Genomic DNA, 213 nt, shown 5'->3' on the forward strand with positions numbered 1-213 from the left:
CGAGTTTACGTCTGAATGCAGATTTGGAAGAACAGCACTTAGAACTTGTTCGTGAAAGCGCAGAGAGCAGTAGTGATGAGGGAGGTTTGCAGTAATGATAAAGTGCTCGAAAGTAAACGCAAACCAGAGATTTAGAGTGGTTCGGTCAGCCTTGACCTACTCCACTTTTGGCTTCCTCCACCGATGAGGTTGCCGACGTCAACTAGGTGCCTT

The sequence above is a fragment of the Musa acuminata genome, chromosome BXJ1-5, assembly GCF_036884655.1.
Source record: "Musa acuminata AAA Group cultivar baxijiao chromosome BXJ1-5, Cavendish_Baxijiao_AAA, whole genome shotgun sequence".
NCBI lineage: Eukaryota > Viridiplantae > Streptophyta > Magnoliopsida > Zingiberales > Musaceae > Musa > Musa acuminata.